Below are 16,485 nucleotides of genomic sequence, written 5' to 3'. Positions count from 1 at the left end.
AGGAATGTACACACTGCAACTACTCTGTAATCTTTGCCCTGGTGCCTGGGTCTACAAAACTCGGGTACCTAGCAACACATTCAGCTCCTTCCACCTCTTCCTTCTCCATGCTAATGTTAAGGCACTACATACTTTGCTAATGTGTGGAGTGGGTGTTTGGTTTGGACATCTAAACACTCAACATGTATTCACATTTGAAGCAAGATTCCAAGAATACTTACTTGTGCAAGCAAGAGGCTCCCGGGTACTTTCTTCCTCTTCTGGTTCGCTTTGGCCCTCACTGTGACTCGCATCACGAGATTTGACGTCCACAATGGCAATGTCTGCTGGGTCCAGGAGTCAGATCCCATGGCTCCAAAGAAACATCCTGGGTGAGCTGACCACACTCACTTTCCTCTAAAAAGAAACAATACACCATTCATTAAGCCACCTAAGTCACATCTGTTTCTAGCATCCATTTTGCTACATTAGTTGACCAACCTTGCACTTGGTCTGATGGCAATGTTTGCTCCTGACTAGTGGACTCTACCATGCTGCACTCTGGGTTTCTTTCTGTGAAAAATGCATAGAAAAGAGAAGGTGATGGCATTTTCCAGAGGACAAACACTTGGTAAGTGCCAACATTAAAAAAGTCCTGCAGTTGCCACCCACCCCTTTTGTCTCCTATGGGATATGGGATATATGATGACCATCCTAGCAGACGTGACTCTGTGTGACTGGGAGCCCCGGGGCCTCTCCTCTACCCATGTCTACACTGGCAAGGCTGCATTAATGGACACTGATGAGGCAGGCAGCAACAGTGTTCTTTACCCCTTAAGTTCTGCCCTAAGCTCATGGCCTTTGGCCCACCTAGAAACACCCCTGTCGGTGGCTAAATGAGTGTGTTTAACATAGGCACTTACATTTTTGGGGGGAAGATGGCCTTGTTGCCCCCCCTGTTGGGGCCCGAGCAAGGGTAGCCTCCTTACATCCTTTGTGGTGGCTTGACTGGAGCCTCCTTTTTTTGTGCTTCCCTGTTGAAAGAAGAAAAAACATTAAGTCTCAAAAAAAAAAGGCAATGGCTAAAAACATGACCAAATGAGAATGTTCACATATGCTTTATATTTACATTCATCTTTGGAATCCCAAGTCATACAAAGATATTAGAAAAGCTTATACAGAATTCTCTAGACCTAATTGGAGAAAGAACATATACAGACAGCTAATTTACACATATACATATAGTTTAGATCCAAATATTGTGAATATAAATTAAACTCTGCGCCAACCTTAAATAATTGAAAAAATATAAAAAACTGCTGCTCCCCTAAGAGAAGTGAATACTCCTAGTAATATGTGAAAAAGTGAGGATAGGGGGCGCTGTGATCATTGACTGGTATGTGATCTAAACCAAACAATGCGGCATCCTAAAAATACAATCTTAGTGAGAAAAATATAATCAGAGTGTAAAAAAAAACAAAAAACCAAGTGGTGATTAAATAGCACCAAAAGAAAGCACTATTTGTGTGAAAAAAGGACAAAAATGTCATATGGGTACAGTGTTTCATGTCTGAGTAATTGTCATTAAAAATGTGAGCGCACTGAAAGCTGAAAATTGGTTTGGAAGGGGGTATAAGTGCCTAGTGGGCAAGTGGTTAAATGAAGAACTAATGTTTGCCTGTTGAAATATGTTGAAAATATGAAACTTACTTTTTCACATGACTGTATATACACATCTACATATATGGTTAAACATCCTACAAACAGATATTTGCTTTGCATTCTCCTAATTCATTACTGCTGAATCTTGAAAACTCTTCAAAAGAAAAGTTTGATGCTGATTTGTACAATATTCACCGAATTTTAAGTGGTTCTAAAGTCTAAACGTTTTCTACCTTAATACATTCTATGCATTAGGGTAATAAATGCCCCACTGCTTATTTCTGCCCCCCATCTATAAACACTTACGTACCTGACTGAGCAATCGGTCCAGTGATGTCCTCGGCTGCAGCAGCTCTCTTCTCTCTTCTTTGTCTCGTAGGAGACGCAGGCAGCAGAGGGATTATTTAAAAAAATAGCTTTACAATCACTTTGAAATGCAAATGTTGCATTGGTTACAAAGATTTATATGTTCACTTTCGCTATCCTGAACAGGCGAATCTAGTGATTTTCTAGTGGTGACCAGCAGTGCAATGTCATACATTTGAGCTGTTTAAGCCAATTCCTTTTAATTTCACTATAGAGATAATTGTTCTCACAACTTATGTTCCTTTTGTTGATGAGTGTAAGGTGCAGAAAAAATACAGTATAATAACCAGACATTATTTATCTGTCACTGAACTAACTTCAGTAAATTGAACCTGGATTGGTTCAATTTACTGATGTATTAGTGTACATCGTTACTACTCTGTGCACTTTCCTACTGAATTGAATAAAGCTGATCAATAGCATGAAGTGTGGATACTTTGTCCATAAGCCAGTAAATGCATGCATGCTCAGGCAGAGATCAGGGCATAATCCAAAAGAGTACATTATGTTAAAGATCAATATAGGGAGTCATTTAAAACTGTTTAATAGAATCCTTGAGTGATAACTAAGCAGAGAAGGAACTCTACAACATGGTAAGAGTAACATGATAAATACACGGAAATAACTGATTCCACTGACCTATCCAAGATATTGTCATAATCTAAAGACTGTCAACCCCTGTTTGTAACAGACTGTATTATTTAAACTAAAAAATTGCCTGCTTCTATTAACGTTTGCTTCACATATCTTAGAGAAAACGTCGCCCACAGTGCAATTAGTAAATGCTATTGGTTTACTATGAGAGACCATGACATTTTACATCAAGGGCTGAAAATACAGTTTAATATTCACAATACTGCCTCTGATGTGGAAGAGTTTGAACTCTCCTTTGAATTCAAGGGTCCCCAGACGCCACACACATTGTTAGCTGAAAAGCCTAGGGATTCACATCTGGGTGAGACGGAAGGAAAACAAGAAAGGAAAAAAAAGGTTTACTTGAACTTGTGGGAATAAGACAATTTGTATGAAAGTCCCACTTGCTTAAAGCGATGTTGAGAGGGTCTGCTGCTGAGGAAGCCAGTCAATACAAAAGAAAGACATAGAAGGAAAGCTATATGCTCAGCACAATGAATACATAATAGCCTCCAAATGAGACCCATGTGGAGAAAGCTAATGGAAAAAGAGGCAGTGTACTGAAGACTTAATAAGAACAAGATTTCATGGCGTTTACATTGACTCTAGGTTCTCTTTCATCCAGACTGTACATCAGACCGCATTTCATTCTCATTTCAGTAGCAGTAACCGAAGTGCATACATTGCAGTTATTTTATTTTTTTAGTAAAGCATATTGCTTATATACAATATATGTTTTTCATTATGCTTTTCTTTAACAATACAAAAAAGTAGAAATTTAAGAAAATGAGAAAAACAGCAATGAATAATATTTCATGCTAGATTTACAACAATACAGAAAAATAACTGCCCCACAGCAATTCTTTCACAAGAATTTTAAGGCTGTTTGGTAAATCCCATTTGCAGTCCTCAGGCTTATCCTACAGATGCCATCTCTATAGGTTTGAGACAACTTGAAAAGGCAAACAAGATTTTGTCACTTGTCATTTTGATGTTAGACTGTTCTAAACACGGGAAACATGCGCCCCTTTACAGGCATACTGTAGACACCCCCCAGGTACGAAATTTAAAGGAATATTACACTTTTATTGTTTCACTTTAAGCAGTATTAAAATCACTGCTCCTGAAAAAATGGCCGTTTTTGAAACTTTTTTTTGCATTGATCCTTGTCCCCTGGGGCAGGACCCAGGTCCCCAAACACTTTTTATGACAATAACTTGCATATAAGCCTTTAAAATTAGCACTTTTGATTTCTCCCATAGACTTTTAAAGCTTGTTTCGCGGCTTTCGAATTTGCCGTGAACACCCCAAATTGTTCGCTGTTCGGCTCATCCCTAGTAGACAGTACAAATACAATACACTTTAATACAGTAGGAATCAGAGGGCCCTGCTCCTTAGAGCTTACAATCTAATAAATATGTTTATTCATTTGTCAGCACCAGTGACAGTGCTCTATGCATGGTCTCTCCAATACTTGATCCTCCACCAGTAGTTTGATGCTAAATTGTTGTTTCTGCTTGTTGAGGCCTGGTTTTCCACATTTAGTGGCTATTTGCTAGGTAAAAACAAAAAATGCATTAATGCTTTTATACTTTAAGACAGCTAGAAAGCACAATCCTTGCGACCATACATTGAACAAAAAGTAATATTATTTGTGAACCGCATTGCCTTTTTATTTTCCACTAACCAAAAATATTACCTCTGTGTAAAAGTTTTACATTTGTGCTCCATATCCCAATAGTGATTCTGCAACATGCAAGAAACAAGGGACCACTGATCTTATTCCTCGATGTTACATCCTCTCAACACAGGAGCAATGCCCATTAGCAAGAGTGATAGTTTTGCCTTGCAGTTGTAATGTTTTTTTAATAAAAAAAAAAAACATTAAAAATTCTTCCTACTGATTTACAAAACACATCTTACATATTTATTGAATAATAATATAGAACAGAATAAAAAATTCTGCTGGAAAATTGTGTTTGGGTAAAGGGCATTGGCATACATAAAAATTATACATTGGGTAGCAACAGCATCACTTAGTGTGTGGGCATGGAAAGCACTGCCATTTTAAATGCAGCATTTATGCAGTATAGCATATACATACACATTGGTCCAAGCTGGACCTTTGTACTATGGACTATGCAATTAAATCCATACCTAGAATTAAGCTTTAAAGTGGAGTTCCACCCCTAAAAAAATAAATTGTCATTACTGTGCAGCAAATAATATAATAAATGACATTTTGAGAACATTTTTTATTTTTACTTACCTTTTCATGCCTGTTGCTATGCGGTCCCTTCAAATCTTCCCCTTCCTCACCTCGGCTCCTTACGTTACTTCCCTTGGTGCCTCCGCTCTCTGCTGCTCCTGGGAGATGTGTGTCATCATTTCCCAGGAGTCAGTGGGCAGTGCCAAGGGCTTCGTTACCATCACAACGGGGCGGGCACTTCTGCCTTCCGCCCGTTGTGATGGCATTGTGAGAACTCGACGGCTCTGCGAGCCTGTCATACTGCACATGCGCGAGAATGGGCGGTGCATGCTGGTCACTCAGCTGCACCGTATCCTGGAACAGTATGCTTGTGGGCTTCACATGCCCACAAGCAAGATGGGAACAGCCGGGACAAAAGAATAAAACTTTATTTTTTATAATAAAGCGGACATCCGGGGACAAAATTTCTTAAACAAGTGAATGTTAGAAGTGAATGTTCTGATCTTAAGAAATGTTTTAAAAAAAAAATGAATTCATGTTGGTGAAATTCTGCTTTAAGGACATTAATGTCTTTAAAGTGGAGGGCCACCCTGAAAAAAAAAAAAAAATCACCAAAAATCCTAAAAAAAAAAATAAAAAAACATTTGCAAAAAAAACAAAAATTGTAAACTTACCTAAACCCTTGTTGCTAGGCAGTCTTCCTAATCTGCCTCTTCCTTTTCCGCGGTGTGTTCTTCTCCTTGGTGAACGGCCCCACTGTCTTCTGGGAACTGTGTGTGTTCCCAGAACACCACGGAGCCATTCACAGAGCGCCGCGCCGCTCGCACGTGCACAATATGGAACTGGCAGTGAAGCCACAAGTCTCCACTGCCTGTTTCCCTTACCTAGGATGGCAGTGCCGGGACCCGAGAGCCGAGGGACAGGTCGGCCTCAGGCGGCAGACATCGCGGGCACCCAGGACAGGTAAGTACTTATTTAAAGTGAGCAGCTACAGTGTTTTTAGCTGCTGACTTTTACATTTTTTTTTAAGGCCGGAATCCCACTTTAATTTCTTTTGGTTATGAATTAACACCTCAACTGAAAGCAGTTTTGTCTAATTTTGCACCTTCATGTTACTTTGAATTTTTTGCAACTTTATTAGATGTTTTGAATTTTGCTACAAAACGCAATCTTAGACAAGAGACGCCTTGGCAGAGTCTATGGCCCCTTCACTGGTTCCTGGTGCTGTGGCCATTCCAGGCTATGCCTCTTTACACAGCACTGTGAATAGGTTGTATTTTTACAATTTGTGTTTACTTCCTGATTTAAGCACTTTAGCTTGCACAGGCTATAAGGAATTGGATGTAACACCAAGAAAAAAATGCCCCTCTCCCATCTAGGATTATCTGTATGAACTACGTTTGATTTCTTTTGTGTCCAAGATAGGGGTGAAGCACTACACCTATTTCATAAGTATGTAAAATAAACTGTAATGCTTATAGCAGAAACCTGTAGTAAAAGGTACACAAGATGGCCACTGCCCCCCCCCCCCTTTCTCCTCCATTTTCTTCCTTTTCTTATTCCTTTGACCCCTTTTTTCTTTTCTCTTTATCCCCTCCCCCAATACACTCACTTTCTATTACCCTTCAGTCCCCCCCCCCAACCCCCCCCCCCCCCACACACACACACACACACTCACAAACACCCTCTTCCCCTTCCTTTCCCTTATTGTATGGTCGTTTTAGTATTGTTTTGGAATTGTTTGTGATTCAATGCATATATAGTTTGCATCCCTTTCTGAAGTATTTCCCTCTGGGTAGACAGCCTCCTGCTCTAGTATCTCTGAAGATGCTCCCTATGAGCAGCCATTTTCCACAGTAAATACCTTAGATCTTAGAACCTTTTGGATAGGTCCCCAAATGGGACAAGGCACCAAAAAAGAAACATACTCACAACTGGATCCTCACAAAGGGAAACATATTCACAGATAGCTGGGACTTTTAAGGTGCTACAGAGATTTATTATGCAAATGTACTTGTAAACAGTATTTTTATTGCTATTTTGCATATCTAGGAACATTTAAAAGTAAGTAAACAAGAGAAAAAGAGCTTGACATGCAATTCCACAATTGTTGCTATATAGTCAAGTTCAAGTTATGGCAATTATAGTTTCCACATGAGCACCATCATTACCCCATTCGTCAGCACAGAATTTGCTCAGTTATCTCAAACTGATTGAAAGATAGGACCAGGGTTATGACTCATTTGGGGATTTACTAAAACTAGAGCATTCAGAATTTGTTGCAGCTGTGCATTGTAGCCAATCAGCGTCTAACATCAGCTTGTTCAATTAAGATTTGACAATAAAACCTGGAAGCTGATTGGTTTCTATGCAGAGTTGCACCAAATATTGCATGCCTCAGTTTAAGTAAATCTCCCCCATTGTGTTTCTCAGATCTCCTGCTTCATCTGTGTAACTGTGAAAGTTATATCTACAGATATCATATATCCCCTATGATATGGCACTGCAATATCAAACATATACTATTGGTAAATACTTACATATGCACTGGCATGTGTAAACATTGGGAAGGGAACAGCCAAGGAAATTAAAGGTGAAGTGGTCAAAAAGCTACAATACTTCTCCTGAAGGTCCCAGGATGATTATAAAAGGGCTTGATGGGAGGCATGCACCCCATATTGGTTCCCCCTAAGGGACAAGAAGCAAAATTCAGTAATATCGTTACTAAAGCGCTGAAGCGGAATATAATATATACATTAAGTGAGAATAAGTAAATGTCAAAATAATACAGCTGCAATCAATCAGTGACACCCCACAACTTGTATAAAAAATAAATAAATAAAGTGATGCACTCGTATTATCCAATTGATCCTAAATATTGTGCTTGCAAAACATTTCTCAAATAAGTGGATACATTGTTTGTAAACTTGTTTTAAACCATAAGCAGTGAAACTTTAAATAATTATACTGAAAACCATATGAGAAATAATTATAAAATGTGTTCCGAACCTTCATATAAGGTTCCCTTAATAATATAAAACCCCGGGACCTTATTTCAATAAATGTTAGTGTTATAAATCTGTGCTCATGTTACAATGTGGTTAAAATATAATACACCTCAATTAATACTTGTGATTAGTCCAAGCAAAATTCAGATTCATCAAGTTGCAATCCCAAGTTAAACAGTATGAATAGAAGACTGAAGACCATGGGCGTAGCATAAGGGGTTGCAGGTGTCAGGAAAGGATCCGTCCGCTGGTAAGATCTATCATTTGGCATGCAGTACTGAGGTCCACCAGCAGGTGTCTCCTGGCAGTTTGGAACTGTCAGAGTCTTTCCCTGCTGGTGTTATGTCATCATTGGGCCACAGTACTGACATCCACCAGTGGATGGATCCTGGCATTACGGAGCAGACAACACTCCCTGCGCTCAGGTGTTACATGAGGACAATCACTGGCAGTCCATAATTAGCTGGCAAGCCCTCACATGCTTGCCTTGGTATCTTTCTTCCTTGCGACCTGCGACCTGTATCCTGTAACCTGTATCTGAACCTGAGCCTGCACCTGAGCCTCAGGTGTTACATGAGGACAATCACTGGCAGTCCCATAAATACCCGGCAAGCCCTCACATGCTTGCCTTGGTATCTTTCTGCCTTGTGTCCTGCACCTATCCTGATCCTGTCCCTCCTGTGTTCCTGTTCCCTTGTAAGCCTGATCCCATCCATTATCTCCCTCTCCTATCCTGCCCTTGTTCAGTTGCTGATCCCCTGTGTATGACCCTGGCCTGGCTAATGTGTTTGATTTCGGTACTTCCCTTTGGCTGTATATATTATCTGTTGTCTGTGGGTTTCTGTTGGTTGGTTGAGCACTATTTGTATTTGGGGTGTTTACTTATTTATATCACTTATCTTAAATAAACATTATTCTTATTCACTTTATATGCATTTTGGTTTCCTCTTTGCAGTCCACACAATCTGGTCACACCTGTTCATGACAGTATACCAAGGTCATCTTTGACCAGAAGTGGCTGCACAGGGGAACCATCTTGGTTCTGTTTCACGTTGCTGGGATGAATTAATTGTATTTATAATTGTTTATTATGCTCTGTTGGCAACAGAGAGTTCTGAATATCTCCGCCAGACATTGAAAGGGTGGTCCAGTAATTAGCTGCTGGAGATTATCCATTAAGCTCACTCTGTGGTCGATCAGGACAGTATGCTCCCGGGGGGGGGGGGGAGCACTTATATGAGCACACAGCACTTTAGTATGTGTTCACTGAAACACATGGATGGATTTTGGAATGTTTATGGACTGTTAATTTAAGCTACACAGCACCGAATCGCACAGATGCAACACTGAATCACATGGATGCAGCACTGAATCGCATGGATGATATTTCTTTGGAATTTTTTATCTAATATTGTTTGAACATTGCACTATCACTGAATTACAGAGATACAGCACTGCATTGCATGGATGCAACACTGAATCGCATGGATGATTTTTTTCTTAAAATATTTATTTATAATTTGTTTGAATATTGCACAAATATTTTTGAATTGTTTATATATATATTATTCACAGGCTTATTGAAGCACTTTTATTAATTCATTTATTTATTGAAGTTTATTGCACATTAATTTATAGTATTTTGGACATTTTATACATGTCACGAGAGAGCACAATACCACTTTATTAATTATATAGCGCAGCATTTTATAACTTGATTTGATTATTTTGCATGGTATATGAGACATGCGTAACGTTAGCAGCTGATCATTTGTAAGATACACTACTTTGGAGACCTGATTTGGTCATCCACCTGGAGGCTCACAGGATTATTAATTAGCATCAGGGCAGTATACTGTTTGAGGATTTCAGCCTTTGATTGGAATGTGTACAGAGCTGGCTTTGCCCTGTATCCCAAAGGGCCATGATGACTTTTCTCCCCCTTCAGGATTAACCAGGTTGTGTCCTTAGTATGGCTGTTGGAGGATGACTCTGCATCCTTTTTTGAGCATTATTCGGTTTGTCCCAAACAGTTGTTGAAAGATTGTATAGATGAAGTGCAGTGCCTGGTCAGACAGAGAGGGTACATGAGCCCACTTTTGTGCTACCTGTACTTCAGGCATGGTCAGACCTGTTATGCCCAGCTTCTGTCAGCTCTCCACAACCCAGACCTGCTACTAAACACCTGCCTGCTCATACGTCCTTTCTCCCATCACCCCTGGCAACCTCAGCTACAGCCCAATATACCCTGCTCCCCACCAACTATCAATACCCTGTTTCTACTTCCTGCACCTATCCTGCCTTTAACCCACCTGCCTCTTCTCTACTACCTGCAACTTCCACACAAAAATTTCCTCTGGCCGCTGTTCCCCCTTCCTTGCCATATCCCAGCCCTTTGTTTCAGTATGCCTCACCTCCTACCTACAGTCCTACAGCCACCTACAGATCTCCAGCAGTTAAGCCAAACAAGAAACGGAAGTTTTTCCCCACTCACACGATTCTGTCAGTAACCCAACTTGCTTCCACACCAACCAACCTGCTCCAGTCTGCTTGCATGTCAGCTGAACCTGATAACCCACCTTATTCTGCCAAACCTCTGCCTGCTATCCAGCCAGTGTCTCCGCCTGAAGTTCCTATGCCCCAATCTGATGTTCCTGTGTCCATGTTCCACTCCGATGTTTCAATACCTCCTGACCAGTCTGATGTGCCTACCGTTCAACCTGATGTGCCAGTGTCTGCTGTCCAGCCTGATGTGCCAGTGTCTGCTGCCCAGCCCGATGTGCCAGTGTCTGCTACTCAGCCTATTGTGCCAATGCCTCTGCCCACTGTCCAGTATGAGGTCCCAGTGCCTGCTGCTCAGCCTTACATCCCAGTGTCCATGTTCCAGTCTGACGCTCCAGTGACTACTGTCCAGTCCGATGTACCTGTTGTTCAGCCTGTTGTGCCAGTGCCTGCTGTTGTGCCAGAGCCTGTGCCTGCTGCCCAGTCTGAAGTTCCAGTACCGGCTGCCTGCTTTAAAGTTCCAGTACCCGCTATCCAGTCCGATGCACCTGCTGTTCAGCCTGTTGTGCCAGCACCTGCTGTTCTGCCTGATGTGCCAGCGCCTGTGTCTGCTGCACAGTCTGAAGTTCCAGTACCTGCTGCCTGGTCTGATGTCTGATGTGCCCACTTTCCAGTCTGATGTGCCCGCTTTCCAGTTGGATGTGCCCACTTTCCAGTCTGATGTGCCTGCCTTCCAGCCTGATGTCTCGGTGCCTGCCTTCCAGCCTGATGTCTCGGTGCCTGCCTTCCAGCCTGATGTCTCGGTGCCTGCCTTCCAGCCTGATGTTTCGGTGCCTGCCTTCCAGCCTGATGTCTCAGTGCCTGCCTTCCAGTCTGATGTGCCCGCTTTCCAGTCTGATGTGCTCGCTTTCCAGTCTGACATGCCCGCTTTCCAGCTTGATGTCTCGGTGCCTGCCTTCCAGCCTGATGTCTCGGTGCCTGCCTTCCAGCCTGATGTCTCGGTGCCTGCCTTCCAGCCTGATGTCTCGGTGCCTGCCTTCCAGCCTGTTGCCTTGATATTGGTGCCCCAGTCTGTCAAACTGATGCCCGTTACTCTGCTTGCTGAGTCAGTGCCTGTTACACAGCTTGTCAGTAGGGAGCCCGCTGCCCAGCTCAATGACCCGGAGCCCGCTGTCTGCCCGGATGTGCCTGCTGTCTGCCCAGATGTGCCCGATGACCAGCCTGAAGTACTCTCTTCCACTGTTCTGCTCGATGCCATAGACTATGGACAATTAAAACTAGTTTGAGCATCCGTAGGCCGCTCTTTTAAGGGGGGTACTGTCAGGAAAGGGTTCGTCCGCTGGTAAGATCTATCATTTTGCGTGCAGTACTGAGGTCCACCAGCAGGTGTCTCCTGGCAGTTTGAAACTTTCAGAGTCTTTCCCTGCTGGTGTTATGTCATCATTGGGCCACAGTACTGACATCCACCAGCGGATGGATCCTGGCATTATGGAGAAGACAACACTCCCTGCGCTCAGGTGTTACATGAGGACAATCACTGGCAGTCCATAATTAGCTGGCAAGCCCTCACATGCTTGCCTTGGTATCTTTCTTCCTTGCAACCTGCGACCTGCGACCTGTATCCTGTAACCTGTATCTGAACCTGAGCCTGCACCTGAGCCTGTACCCGATCCCATCCTGATCCTGTCCCTCCTGTGTTCCTGTTCCCTTGTAAGTCTGATCCCATCCATTATCTCCCTTTCCTATCCTGCCCTTGTTCAGTTGCTGATCCCCTGTGTATGACCCTGACCTGGCTAACGTGTTTGATTTCGGTACTTCCCTTTAGCTGTATATAATATCTGTTGTCTGTGGATTTCTGTTGGTTGGTTGAGCACTATTTGTATTTGGGGTGTTTACTTATTTATATCACTTATCTTAAATAAACATTATTCTTATTCGCTTTATATGCATTTTGGTTTCCTCTTTGCAGTCCACACAATCTGGTCACACGTGTTCATGACAGCAGGGGTCACAATCGCAACCCCGCCTCTAGCTCCAGGGACCCCTGAAGCCTCCCTGTCATATTATCATATCCTCCACAAAGTCCAGCTCCGATTTGCCCCACATTTGCCTCCGATTTGCCCCGATTTCCGATTTGCCTCCGATTTGCCCCACATCCACGCTCCAGAATTGGGCTTCCACTTTGCCTTCCACAGTCCACACCCCTCTGTTCTCATTGGCTGGGGAGAAGCTGTGAGCCATTTCCTGAATGGAGAGGAGCACTGGGTGAAAACAGCCCAGGATGGGGAAGTGTCTGTGCTGTGTGCTGGCAACATGGAATGGTAACCGAGTTAAGAGGAGGAGAGTACCATCCTGTAGCCACGCTGGGACCGATGTCACTTTTGAGGTAAGACACGGCTCAGTGTCTTCTAGTCACTAGCTTGGATTCTCTGTACCCCCCCACCTGGGGATGTCTGCTTACCCCACTTCCCTGACAACTGGGGTAAAGACACGTACCTCCGGAAGGTGACCTTCCCCCAACACCTGCCAACACTGACAGAGAAACATCAGACATCAGAAATTGCTAAAACAAATACCTTAACTCCTCCTGATGGGCCCCTAAGGGTCTGAAGTCTCCAGATTTCACTTCGCCCCCCAGGTCTAAGTTGCACCCCCCCAAAGCCCTCTGACCATCCCCTCCACCCTGGATGCTATGCCCCGCTGCTGAGCTTCTTTCCCAGTACTGCACTCTTTACTGCTCCTCCTCCCCAGGGCTGAAATCACATTCCTTTACAACACAGCCAGTCAGCCATGATCTGCATAGAGTGTATCTGCCTACTGCAACTACACTGCCCTTCCGACCAGGGAATTTCACAGGTCAGAATGGCAACATAAAAGCAAGATACACCCTGTGAAGGCTGATAGACTGTGTGTAAAGGAATATCATTTCAGCCCTGTGTATTGTGGGGGGGGGAGGAGCTGTTTACAGTGCTGGAATGGGAAAGGAGCTCTGCCAAATAACCTGCCAGGGGTCCCTGTCCTCTGATTCTCCAGGGGTGATCCCTGTCCTCTGATTCTCCAGGGGTGATCCCTGTCCTCTGATTCTCCAGGGGTGACCCCTGTCCTCTAATGTAAGGAGGAACTCTGGGAACTCAAAACTCTTAAGCCACTTTGAGTATCTTGGCGTGTGGTGGGTGTATCTGCACATGCGGTGGAAGTGGGGGGGTACCAGGTCAACTTTTGCATCGGGGCCCACAAGCTTCAAGCTACACCTCTGATAAAGACCATAAATCTACTCATTTACACATATAAATCAATAATCATATTACATACGATAACCCCTCCATAGTAGATTTCATGTTCTGTCTTTCAGTTTTCCTAAGAGAAACATATATTCTTTTAGTACCAAATTGTGCATTAATATCACCACCACCTTTGGCGCACTTACTTTCAGTTTGTGAAGATGCATGCAAATGAACATTAGGACTAAATGAGATGTTAAGCTTTGAAGGCTAAGTTCACCTTACGTAAACTGGTCTACACAGGCAATTGGCCTGAGTATTTTAAAAATAAACTGTGCCATTCATAAAAATATTGTTTATTGCAAATGTCATACCTGTAGGCCTTTTTTGACACTTATGAAGCCTGGCTAAAATGTTCCCAATGTTTACATTCCTATGTCCTGGCATACAGTATTTCCAGAACATAAGATGCAACCCATTCAGCCACTGAGCCTCTTTCTTTGAGGGCAACTAAGCCATTTTTATGACTATAGCTTTTGTTAGGATGATTGGTGTGCCCCTTAGAGTTTTCTGTTTTCCATGACCCCATTCGTTTGTTTGCAGATAATGGTTAGGTATCCTCTGAATAGCTTTCAAAACAGATTGTCAAGTCTTGAACTGTATGGGTATGTCTATACCTATATTAATTCTCATATATGCACTGTGCTATTGAACTATATATAAATATACGTGCTGCTACTTAAAATGCAAATAATAAAACACAGGGTGAAAAACAATGTAGTGTCATTCTACACAATCGCAGTAGCACAAAAGAACAATGAAAATTATTCAAAAGTGTCCATAATAAAATCAAAAATAATTGTCTTGTACTTCCAACTTGATCACAGGGGATGACTGTGATCAAGACTGTGATGCATCCCCTGTGATCAGGTTGGAAGTAACAAAACATGTTAGGGTGTGGTGACACAGCAACCGAATCTTGACGCTGAGAGTGTTATCTGTGAGTGCGAGCAAGGAGGGGTGCACACAGACACCCAGCATGTAACTAACATATACCAAAGGCGATTTGTTTTTATTTGTGATGTCAGCGCATTACTTTTTCATTAAAGTTGTTACTCAAGAGATGTTTACACTATTGGAGGCTTTGTGTTGATTTTATCTCTACATGTGGAGAAAGCTGTCATCCATTTGAATCTAAGGAAATCAGAGTGGAGATTGGGTTGATCATCTGCATAAAGCTTAAATTGATTTAATCACACATGCGATTGAAATCTACAATCTGAGAGCTGTCATCTATTTGAATCTGAGGAGATCTGAGTGGAGATTGGGTTGATTATCTGCATAAAGCTTAAAGTGATTTAATCGCACATTCAATTTAAATCTACAATCTAGTGAGCCTCATTCTATAGGGGTGTGGATTGTGCACTTTGGTGAAGGATCTACGTTGTTCAAAATTTTCCACTTTATGAAGAGTTGCATTATTTTCACAAATGATTCTTTTTTGATATTTGAATTAATGTATTTATGATGGACAATTATTTTTTATTTTATTATGGACACTTTTGAATAATTTTTATTGTTCTTTTGAGCTACTGTGATTGTGTAGATTGACACTACATTGTTTTTCACCCTTTGTTTTACTATACCTATATTAGCTATTGGATAAATAACATATGCACTAGTTGTTTGTCACAGTCAATAATTGGTGAAATCCGCTTGCCAGCAATTTGTATGGGTCTAAGCCCTTTCTGACACATTTCTGCTTCTAGTTTACGGGGTAAGACTTTTGGAAGGAGCTTCCCCCTGCTGCCTGGGATTCATTGGATCTGCGTAATATCCACCTTGCACGAGCAGATATAAAACTAGGGAGGAGGGGAGGCATGGCTCTCCCTTGCCATATTCTGGGCCTCCTACTTTCTCCCTCCTGTTGCGGAGGGGTCTCTGAGTTTGTTTCACAGGACTGGACTGGATAGGTGAGCAGGCTGACACTGAGCATATATTTGCCATATACTGTATTTTTACACTGAATTCCTGCATTCTTATTTGGCTTCATGTCTCTATCCTACTTTTAGATTTATGCTTTGAAACATGTCGATACTTTCCTGTGCATCCATGGGACAAGCTTTAATACTGCAATTATTGGTAAATGCAAAAATGTGTCATAGGTAAATACTTACACTTATCAAATCTCACATGGGTATATAATTTAATAGTATATTCCCAGGCATTCTTGAACTGGATGATTTATTCTGGTAAACTGGAATAACCACATTGTTATACCTGTCTTGAGCTGCTGGGATTTGAGTATTGTAACATGTGATTCCTATTTGGACTAACATATCATACTGTAATGGGTTAAACATGGAGTACTTGGTGAAGACCAATGTAACTTTTGTACTCATTCATCTATACTTGTTTTTGCTATGCTTTAGATTTTCTAATCATTGATCCTTGGAGTTCACCCATTTATTATTCCCCTAATGTTTCCCTCTGGGAGTCTAATGGGCTTGGACACTTGACCTGTCTTACGCATAGTTCAGTGCATATGTGAGTAATTACTAATATAGGTTTCATATTGCAGTAGTATATTACATGTGAAATTTCATTAATATAGAATTTACTCTATGATATGTTATCTGTAGCTAAAGAGTCCATAGTACACTGATGAAAGAGAAGACCTGAGAAATGCTTTGAGGCGGAGTTCACACTGCCGTATGGAGCGGCTCACAGCAGGAGTCCGGTGCGTCCCTATTCACCGTTTCAGGTCATATTTCGGTCCGAATGTTTGGCTAAATTCGGACCTGAAAAGGACCAGAAGATGCACAGGACTGCAATTTGCTCCGGGGCCACTCCAGAGATGTGTGAACCGACTCCATTGAGAGCCATTCACAATCTCTTGACATGC

The 16,485-nt window shown here is 42.2% G+C and overlaps 1 long non-coding RNA gene across 1 annotated transcript; it reads right to left on the bottom strand.

The window, feature by feature from the left end:
• Positions 1-244: 244 nt before the first annotated feature.
• On the bottom strand, positions 245-1,113 carry LOC141147369 (uncharacterized). The gene is made up of 3 exons (XR_012245052.1): positions 903-1,113; positions 481-552; positions 245-396 (listed from the first exon to the last, which is right to left on the bottom strand). It is a non-coding gene; the product is annotated as an uncharacterized lncRNA (long non-coding RNA).
• Positions 1,114-16,485: the final 15,372 nt, after the last annotated feature.

This window comes from Aquarana catesbeiana, linkage group LG01 (assembly GCF_042186555.1).
Source record: "Aquarana catesbeiana isolate 2022-GZ linkage group LG01, ASM4218655v1, whole genome shotgun sequence".
Lineage (NCBI taxonomy): Eukaryota > Metazoa > Chordata > Amphibia > Anura > Ranidae > Aquarana > Aquarana catesbeiana.
The sequence above is the reverse complement of the archived record's forward strand: the minus strand, read 5'-3'. Positions and strand labels throughout refer to the sequence as shown.